This window comes from Lygodium microphyllum, chromosome 20 (genome assembly GCF_053477565.2).
Source record: "Lygodium microphyllum isolate KBCC chromosome 20, Lygodium_microphyllum_v1.1.10, whole genome shotgun sequence".
NCBI classification, from domain to species: Eukaryota; Viridiplantae; Streptophyta; class Polypodiopsida; order Schizaeales; family Lygodiaceae; genus Lygodium; species Lygodium microphyllum.
In genome coordinates, this window is record NC_141154.1 from 25,745,720 (window position 1) to 25,756,095 (window position 10,376).

Genomic DNA, 10,376 nt, shown 5'->3' on the forward strand with positions numbered 1-10,376 from the left:
TGTGTGTGTGTGTGTGTGTGTGTGTGTGTGTGTGTGTGTGTGTGTGTGTGTGTGTGTGAGTAGCATGATTTTGTGTGAGTAAAGTGGTTAGACTAGCACTCCCTAAGATCTATGCTGCCTCTCATGGTTGGTTCATTTACACTTTGCAAGGATAGAAAGTCATCTACCTTATGCCTATTACATGGTTTGTATTAAAAAGATAGCAATGAACAAAACATATATATATTCACTTTGTTAATGTCATGCTAGATAGCTAAAGTTTATGATCCCCATCTTTATGAATAGAATACTATTTAGATAATCCTCACTTGCTTGAGCACCATCACCACTGTTTTGTGGTAGTAAAACAAGCTCCAACCCCATGCGGAAGGACTAGTATTTTAAGCATGACTCTATTGTGGCTAGTCCAAACTATACAACATCAACATGGCCAATGTTAATAGGTGCTTATCCACTATGTGGTTGGCCCCATCATTTGCATCGGATGGTTGTAGCTTGATATTGGGTAGCCTTTGTAATATCATTTCATTGAAGATGATTCATTTGATGGTGCTTTGTGATGATGATATGCTTCTTCAACTATTGCCATTGCCCACCCGTTGCAATGCTAGGTGGTCCACCATCAACATAGACTCCACCAAGGCTAACAAGGCATTCCCACACACATGATAATGCCATTTTGGGACATGCTAGGTGGTCCACCATCAACATAGACTTTATAAAGGCTAACAACACCAAGATTATTCCCACATACATGATAATGCCATTTTAGGGACATGGTTGGCATCAGTGTTTATGTCCAATTCTCCTCTTTCATCACTATGATAAAGCTCCAAAGCTTCATAGGTCCTTTAGGCCAATTACCTACAATATGCCATCCTAATTTTTTGCTAGCATTCCTTGGGTGCTTTATGCACAAGGAGCTCTATGCTACTTTACAAAACAACTTCATGCTATCACATGCAAAGCTACCACAAAGTGGCTTCTCTCTCTCTCTCTCTCTCTCTCTCTCTCTCTCTCTCTCTCTCTCTCTCTCTCTCTCTCTCTCTCTCTCTCTCTCTCTCTCTCTCTCTCTCTCTCTCTCTCTCTCTCTCTCTCTCTCTCTATTATCTATTAGTAAAAAAATTTCTTTCTTCTCTCACTCACTCTCTCTCCGAATTTGTTTCATCACCCCTCTCTCTTTCTCTCTTTCTTTCCCAAAATTTTCATCTCTCTAAAATTCTGAAGGGTGGAGTTGAAGGTGGAAGCAGAAAGGGGGTTCAAGCAAGAAGAGAGAGATTGGTGTGTGGGAACTCCAATAGTCATAATGTGTGATTTGTCTTCCCTTATTCTATTTGTCACTAAAAGAATAAATAGTAAAGTGGCAGTGATGGTGGGCGCTCACCACTTGCGCAGTGTACAAGTGTGCAAGTCTTTATACAAGAAATGTAGGCAATCAAGCACAAACGGCCTTTAATCATCAACAACCTCTCACTTAAAGGGGAACATGTCTTAGTAAGAAGTAAAAGAAAAAATAGAAAAGTATAATGCATACATAGAGTACAATAAGATGAGGAAAGACGTCGTCTCATCCTATGCCCATCAACTTCTTAAGGAAGGCATATCATTCCATTAGGAGACTTTTAGTGAGAAGATTTTTAGGATCTGTATCCATAGGGGTCTTAACAAGCTCAATGGTCTTAACCTCTACCACCTCCTTACTGATGATGTGACAACACACCTCAATGTGCTTTGCCTCTATGTGGAAGATTGGATTATGAGCCAATTGCATGGCACTCTTTAAATCCGAATGTAGTGTAGGAGTCATAATCATACCAAGATCTGCAACCAAATGGCCCAATCATAGGGCCTCCTTGCAAGCCTCAGTGCTTGCAAATGTACTCAACCTTGGTAGTAGACAAGGCCATGCATTTTTGCAACATGGACATCCAAGAGATAGCACCTCCGACATAGGTAAAGACATACCCAGAGATGGACTTCCTAATGCCTATATGTCTTGCATATTCTGAGCCACTATAACCCATGACTCTTATATCCTGGCCACTATAACAAATGCATATATCTACAAATTGCCCACTGCAGATGCATATGAAATCTTGGCCGTCTCTATCCTCTTATCATCGGCCTAACTAACCTTCACATGAGAAGGTAAAGGATTGCTGATAGGCTTGCCATCTTGCATATGGAATTACTCAAGTACTTTGTGTATGTACTCCTTCTCCGTCAAGTAGAGAAGTCCCTTAGAGCAATTGCACAGAATGCACATACCAAGTATGTGTGAGGCCTATTCCATATCTTTCATGTCAATGCTCCTCTTGAGCTAAGTCTTTAAAGCATCCAACTAAGCATGAGCACTCCTAGCTATAAGCATATCATCAACATGAAGCACCAAGATAATAAGGCTACTATCACGGGTCTTCTTTATGTATAAATACATATCCATAACACTATAAGAATACCTCTGTGAATGATGAAAGCATTAAACTTACGGTACCACTCCATAGTTGCCTGCTGAAGCCCATAAAGACTCTTCTTCGATTTGCGCACTAGGTATTCCTTACCTTTTTCCACAAAGCCCTTGGAATGCTATACATAAATGTCCTCATGTAGGTCCCATCTCGATATCCATTTGATAAAGATTCAAATCCAATCGAGTAACTAAGGCTAAGACCAAGCATAGGGTAGTCATCTTGACCACAAGAGAGAATATACGATCAAAATCAACTTCCTTTTCCTAGTTAGAGCCCTTAGTAGCTAATGTGGCCTTATATGCTAGCTTTGGGTGACTAGGGATACTCTTTAACTTATACATCCACTTGCACAGTGATGCACATGTCCCAACAGGTAAGGAAACTAAGTCCCATGTAAGGTTATTCTGCAACAACAAGAAATCAAACTTGGACTACATAGCCCTCTCCCTAGAATGAGAATAATCTCTATGCATAACCTCCTCATAGGTAACTGGCTCAACAAAGTTTGTCACCATGACATAATCCATAAAGGGCTCATAGCAATCAAGAGGACGTGATGGCTTTAGCAAAGCGTTGTCAAGTGTTTTTCTAAAAACTGAAAACCCCTAGTCTAAATGTAGTTAGGTTTGGTTTTTTTTAGCTTAGTTGTTTGTGTGATAGTTTGCTTTGTCGTTTCGTAATTAGATTTCTTGTGTTTGTCTAGCTTAGGACTTGTTTCTATCATTTTGTTTGATTTGTTGAGTGTGGAAACTTGATAGCCTTGGACTAGGTTGGTATTTTTTTGGGTGGGTGGAGCAGAGATTGACATTTCTTTTGTTGAGCGTTGAGAGGTGAGGATAAGGAATTAAATAATCAAGGAACTTTGTTTGCATTATGCATGACGCACAAGCACATGTAGATAGGCTAGGCACAGTTCTTCAATGCATATTTTATTTTTTCGTGTGAGCATCGCTTGAGTGTTTGCATAGCATGAATTCCAATTTACATATCTTCTCACAAATCATGAATAATTGGGCACAGAGTTCATTTCAAAAAACCATATTCCTACTAGGGCACACTGCATAAAAAACAGGTTCATATCTAGAGAATGTTTATTTTGAAGACTCAACGATAAAAGAAAAAGGTCGTAAGTTTTACATCGTCAATGAGTACTTCTTGAAGAAAAAGAGGACATGTGTACTAAAAGTGTATGTAATTACAAGAACAAAAGGCCAAAGAAGGGAATAAGTCATCCAAGATAAAAGATGGAGAAAAATAATGTGATTTACGAAAATTAATAATTTTGCCTATTTTTTATGGATCTTCGTAATTCTGCTCATGCTAGCTTGTTGACTAGATGCATTCCGATCGTTTTGAGTACTCGAACAACTATATTCAGAGTTCATATGACGAAATTATGATCCAAACAAGTTGCAAACATGCATAGGGCAGAAAAAATGAAAATAGCGAAAAGCAAGAGCCAAAAGTTGAAAGTAAAAAGCCTAATGTATGTGAGAGTGAATGAAAAACTATATAAGGATGAGGAAGAGAAGAGCAAAGGGCCTTCGCCCTCAATTCCAATTGTATCTTGTGAGAGAGGTGAGAGGAGGGTCGCATGCAATAGCAAACTCTTGTTGTGCTAACTTGTGAAGTCAGAGAGCTTGGAAGTTAAAGCGCCAAGTGTCAGCCAAAGGTTATCAAGGTACGAGATTTTTCATGTTGTTGGATTTATCTTCAAGGATTGTTTTTGAACGTTGTGTTAGGCTTATGTGATGCTCTACCTGCATTTGGGTTTAAGTTGTTTTGAGCTACAAGAGGCATTGTGTGTTGTTTCGTTTCGTGTGTGGCTTGTGGTGTTTGTCGAATATTTAAACTTTTTTGAGTTGTGTTGTGCATCCGATAAAGTCGATTACCCCGACCAACACTCCTTAACGTCTCGTTATCGGGTTGTGAGTGAGGCTTGCTCTTGATCACTGCTCATGTAACAATGTCTTAAATTGGTTGTGGAACTTGTATGGTGTGTCCTCTCTGTCCAACATCATGATCGTGCACAATAGGAGGAACTTGAGCCACTACATCATCAACAATTGCAACAGGTTGTCTCATTGGGGTTGGTTGTACTATAACACGAGGCTCCTCTTGAAAGATCACCCTGCATTTCTCAATCATTTACTCTAGTCTCATATACATCTTCTCCTCATGGAAAACAACATCATGATTGTAGATAAAATCTCAAGCATGCGAATCTTTAAGACAATAGCCATCTCACCTGCATCCCCCTATCTAAGAAAGATACATTTGATAGCCTTTGGATCCAACTTATTGTACTTATATTTAGAAATATGGCAAAAAGCTTCACATCCAAAGACTCACAACTATGCTCATGAGGGAAGTTTACTAGACCATACCTCCTCCATAACTCTACTACCAAGAGCAGTGCATGGGAATCTATTTATGAGATGCATGGTAGTAGTAACTAACCCAATCCAAAAGTGTTATGATAAGCCTACCTAACTAAGCATATTATGGACCCATTCTTGAATAGTCATGTTCATGTGGTCTATAATACCGTTCTAGGGGGGGATGTACGGGATGATCGATTGATGCTTAATATCCCTCTTATCACATAGCTACTCAAAAGCCTTAGATATATATTCATTCCCATTATCAAGCCATAGACATTTAGCCCATACTTAGACTAGTTCTCAACCATGGCAAGAAAACGTCAAAACGTAGGTAAAACATCCAATTTCTACTTACTAAGAGAAGCCCAAACCTTATGTGAAAAATCATCTATGAATGTAATAGTATACTTTGTGCCACCCAAGGATTAACAAAACATGAGGCCATTAAGATCTAAATGCAGAAGAGTTAAAGGCTTACCCACACATATAGAATTAGACTTTTTATATAAATTACGAGTTAGTCTACCATAAAGACATGAATCAAAATAAGAATAATCCAAGGATAGAAGATACTTTCATTTCTTACAAAGACATGTGCCCAAAGCGGCGATGCCATAAAGATATACGTGGAAGATCGCTCATAGCCAAAACATAGTCAATAGACCCATAAATAAGCGAAGAGTAGAGGCTACCAACCTTGTTAGCCTTTAGCAAAAAACAAGATTTCCATAGGTGATCTTCCATGAAGAATCACCAAAGGATACATGGTATCTGTCATTATCTAATTGTCTATAATGTGTTTCATCAAAGTCGAGACATGAGAAAGCACAAAAGAAGCACCAATACTAAATTGCAGTCTAATATCACCTATGCCAATGATATCCAATGTAGTATCATCCCCCAATCTAATAGAACCCGTAACAATATAATAGTTATGGAAAAAATGGCAATGCAAGGTAACATGGAATAAAGCCCTTGAATCAAGAAGCCAACACTGAGAGTAAGTGGATGGTGCATTAGTCAAACGAGTAGCATCAAGAGATGAAGCTACAAGAATGTAATCATCAAAATTGTACTCCAATGCATTGATCCCCTCTATCTTTACATTGGACTTAGGTAGTATCTCAGTGGACTTTGCATTTTCCTATACTTTCCCCTTACCTTTCTCATTGCATCTATTATTGTGCACTTTATGGCACTGCAATATAATGTGACCCTATTGCCCACAATAATGATATGTCAAAGAGGACCTATGAACACATGACTTATTATGAGATTGCCCACGATATGCCCTTGTTGGGATATGAGTCTCTACTACAATTATTATGACCATTTCCATTTCTGCCTCTAGCAGTCAATGCATGAGAAGTGCTGACTACTACATCAATATCCTTCTTATTCACTTCTTTTGTCACTAGAGCACTCTATACATCATTGCATTTAAAACCATCCTTATGGGCATTATAGTATGAAATGTATCCTATGATTTAGGTTGTGTAATAAGCAAGAACAAAGACTTTATGTTATTTTCAAATTTAATGTCTTGCAAGATAAGCTAGTTGAAAATAGAGTGGAACTCATTCAAATGGGTAGACATAGGGGTTTCCTCTTTCATTCAAAGGTCCACAAGATTCTTCAACCAATATAACTAAGAAGTAGCACTCTACTTGTCATAAAGATCAAGGATATTCTTCCATAACTCATATGCACAACTCTTAGTAGAGGTAACATTAAAGTATACTTGCTTAGATAAAGACAATACGATAGTGGACTTGCATAACTCATCAACCTCATCTCAATCTTCTCTATCCCAACCTTTTGGCTTTGCACCATTGGTTTTCAATGGCCAAACCTATTCCTCAATACCAATACATACCACATTCGTGTCTTCTAGTGTTAAAAGTTGTCACCATCAAGCTTTTAATGTTGAAACTAGCACTATCAGCTAATTACATGAGAAGTATCAACCACCATAATGATATCAAATGATTGCAAAGTATGAGACTATGGGCTAATATAATTACATCAAAATAGCCTCGAAACCGAGCCAAAAGGGTGGATAGAAGGGCAAGAACGAAAGTATATGTAACTGTCCACAAAGAATATGCATTAGAGTGCTCAAACAAGGCATATGTGCTCAAAGAAACTGCTTACAAATAATATTTAGCATTTTTGTCCATAAAACTATAGTAAATGCCCATAAATCAATGTGTAAATGACCAATGGAGCAAGCCCCCACTGCTAGGAATATTTGGTAGCAATCCAAGATATATAGAATGCAACTAGTAGTGTAGCAACCAAGTACCAATAATTGTTAAAGCTGTTGAGAAATCAAATGAATGTATGCCCATAGAGGCTAGAGAGAGACTTGCCCATAAGTGGCTTTGTATGAGAGATAGACAATGATGTATGCTCTAGGAAGAGATGTCCTAAATCCCATAAGCACAGTGAGGAAGAGTGGAACCATCCAAAAGCTATATAAGCATGTACTTGACTATATTTTCAATATAAGGTACCATCATTTTGTGACACTCAAGATTGTGTTTATGAGTCCAAGTTAATCTATCTTGGAATCTAACTCACTTGAGTTACAATCCTTTATCTCAATCATGTTTTATGTATATAACCTCCGTCCACCATAGCTAGCATAGCTCTAGATCCGTGTTTCTCAACAAAAGCATATGGAATGCCAGATACATAGATGTATATAACCAATTCATGTCAAGTATCCACCATTGATAACCCATTGATAATGATAGTTATTGGGTATTCAAATGCTCAAAAGCAAATCACCCCACAAGAGTCAATATCTACAAGAACAATGCATGCATAGATTAACTAAGCATATATTGACTCTTGTCTCTAAAGAACCAAGCTTTACCATCAAGTAAACAAGTGTCGCCAATTGGAAGTGAATTTGGAATAGTCAAGAGTACAACAAGGCTCAATGCATCAAGCATATAACACCTGTGAAGCCCAAGGACTTGAATAATACATCTGGGAGCATATATATTTAATATATTTTCACCATATAAGTAAAGAATCATTGAAGCAAATTGCTAACACCCAAATACATCCAATGGAGCTCAACTCTAAGCTTCAAAGGCCACCACAAACATATCCAAGCATAAACATTAATGTTGAGCATCAACATAAGCATATGAAAGACCTGAATAGCACGTAGGCATGTAATACATAAAACTTTATAATTTGTAAGCTTGTTGTCCAAACCACAATTGTTCAATTCTATGTTTAAAAAAAGAGAGCTAGAAACTACACAAAATCAACTCAATGAGTACTCAAAACTGTAGTTCTCATCATACTCTTCGTTTCTAGCTATAGAACACATCGATCCATTATTGTGTGCAAAAGTTATGGCCAAAATACAAAAGTGCTGTTAAGTTGCCATAATTGTCCTTGACTTCTATTGCATGCTTTGTATTCACTCAAAATGGATAGAATGACTACTTCTTAGCTTAGTAAGTACTCAACAAAGCTTAGTTAAGTCATGGGAACCTGCTCAACTAACCTAGAACAAGTACTGAAGGTAGGGAAGCCAATGTGTACCTCAAATGGTCTAAAATGGGGCTACAATGAGAGCTGTAAGTCAAGCTCTCTTCTCGAGCTAAATGCAATGTTAGTGAAGCTCCTCGAATGCCCTCTCTAATATGAGTTGAAAGGTGGAGCAAGAGGTGGAAGCAAGAAGAGTGCTCTAGCTATGAAGGTTCAAGCAAGAAGAGAAAGACTAGTGTGTGGGAACTCCAACAATCATAATGTGTGACTTGTCTTTCCTTATTCTATTTATCACTAAAAGAATAAAAAATAAAGTGATAGTGATGGGTGCATGCTACCTATAGTGTACATGTGTGCGGGTTTGTATAAAGGTAAATATAGGCAATTATACAAAAGCGACATTTAAACCCAAACAAATTTCCCATCTAAGTTTTTCTTTCCTCTCTCTCTCTCTCGCTCTCTCTCTAAATTCCTCTTTCAGTTTTTCTTTCCTCTCCCTCCCACCCTCTCTCTCCTATCTTTAAATTTCTTCTTTCCTCTCTTTCTCTCCCCCAATTTTGTTTGCTCTATTTCTATATTTGAATTTTTTATTTCTTCTCCTCTCTAAATTTCTCTCTCCTAGCTCTTTCTAAGTTTTTATTTTCTTTCCCTCTCTTTCAAATTTCAAATCTATCTAAATCAATCACTCACTCACTCACTCACTCACACTCTCCCCCCCAATTCTTTTTCTTCTCTCAATCTCTCTCTCCAAATCTTTTAGTGACAGTTTGAATAAAGGAAGGCCTTGTCACACATTGTGACTGTTGGAGTTCCCATTTCTTGTCTCTCTCTTTCTTGCTCTTGCTCTCCCGCCATAGCTCTCAAGTGCAAGCTTCGATCCTTCTCACCTTTCAAGCATGTGAGGTGGTATGGCTACAAAAGTTATTAGGTGATTTGGACGTGCAGGGAGATGGTCCAGTTGTTGTCATTCATTGTGACAACATGAGCAGCATACAGTTAGCTAGAAATTTAGTGTTCCATGCTAGGACAAAACACATTGAGGTGCACTACCACTTTGTGAGAGAGAAGGCACTTGCAGGAGAGATTGACTTGGTATATGTTAGCACACTCTCTAAATTTCTTATTTCTTCTTTTCTTTCTCTCTCTCTGGACTTGTTTAATTCTCTCTTCTTTTGCTCTCTCTTCTAATTTCTTTCTCTCTCCCAACTCTAATTTTTTCGTGTTATCTCTCTCTCTCTCTCTCTCTCTCTCCTAACTCTAATTTTTTATTGTGTTATCTCTTACTCTCTCTCTCTCTCTCTCCCAACTCTATTTTTTATTGTGTTCTCTATGTGCGCGCATGTGTGTGTGTGCGCGCGCGCGCGCGTGTGTGTGTGGTGGTAGCCACCTTATTTTAGTCACTTTCCCTCACTGTTTCTATGCCACCACCATCCCTACTCCCTCATGATCTTTCCTTTAGCTCATATCACCACCTATTTTGCCTGTTGTGGCCCATCCACTATCACTTGATATAGTCATCCATCCATTAATGTCACTGTCACATGATGTAGGACATGTTGTCTATGAGGCATGTCGAGTGGAACCGTTGCTATTGTGTGATGTAGGTGCTTGTTGTCTATGAGACGTGACGAGTGAGAGCATTGTGACAAAAGCATTTAATAGATAGATTTGGCTTTTTGAGGGGACATTTGAAATTAGGTTTGGTAATTGTTGGCTAGGCTCATAATAATTTTGGTGGCTCGTTCGATAGCAAAATGTCATTTTACAATCCTAAGTTCTTGAATGAAAAATTCACAAATAATCATTTATAAACTAGTATTGAATTTTCATTTCTCAATTATCTATTAATATTCTTATCATAGAAACCTTTGGTTACTATAATAAGAAAAATACGAGGCAAAATAGCTGACTCCTACTATCTGTGGTTCAAGCTACTAGTTTACATCCTTTCTTGGTCAAATCAATCACATTCCTCCACATCTAGCTTGGAAATGCTATGTCCTAGAAT